General features: G+C 39.3%; 1 non-coding gene across 1 annotated transcript; it reads right to left on the bottom strand.

The window, feature by feature from the left end:
- Positions 1–279: 279 nt before the first annotated feature.
- LOC127747950 (small nucleolar RNA R71) lies at positions 280–387 on the bottom strand. The gene has a single exon (XR_008009895.1). It is a non-coding gene; the product is annotated as a small nucleolar RNA R71 (small nucleolar RNA).
- Between the last annotated feature and the right edge of the window lie 204 nt (positions 388–591).

The raw sequence follows: 591 nt of genomic DNA, 5'->3' as shown, positions 1-591 counted from the left end.
TTAAGCCTCAATTAGTTTCTCTGATGCAGCAGAATTGCAAGTTTCATGGACTTCCATCCAAAGATCCTCATCAGTTCTTAGCTAAATTCTTGCAGATCTGTGATACTGTCAAGACCAATAGGGTTGATCCCGAAGTCTACAGACTTATGCTTTTCCCCTTTTGCTGTAAGAGATAGAGCTAGGAGATGGTTGGACTCACAACCTAGAGAAAGCCTGAACTCTTGGGACAAGTTGGTCATTGCTTTCTTGACCAAATTCTTTCTACCTCAAAAGATGAGCAAGCTTAGAGTGAAAGTCCAAACCTTCAAATAGAAGGAAGGTGAATCCCTCTATGAAGCTTGAGAAAGATACAAGCAATTAACCAAAAGGTGTCCTTCTAATATGCTTCCATAATGGAGCATCATATGTATATTCTATGATGGTCTGTCTGAATTATCTAATATGTCATTGGACCATTCTGCTGGTGGATCTCTTCATCTGAAAACCCCTGCAAAAGCCCAGGAGCTCATTGAGATGGTTGCAAATAACCAGTTCATGTACACTTCTAAAAAAAATCCTATGAATAATGGGATGACATAGAAGAAAAGAGTT

Source organism: Arachis duranensis, chromosome 5, assembly GCF_000817695.3.
Source record: "Arachis duranensis cultivar V14167 chromosome 5, aradu.V14167.gnm2.J7QH, whole genome shotgun sequence".
Classification (NCBI taxonomy): Eukaryota; Viridiplantae; Streptophyta; class Magnoliopsida; order Fabales; family Fabaceae; genus Arachis; species Arachis duranensis.
Note: the sequence above shows the minus strand (reverse complement) of the source record. Positions and strands in the feature narration are given on the sequence as shown.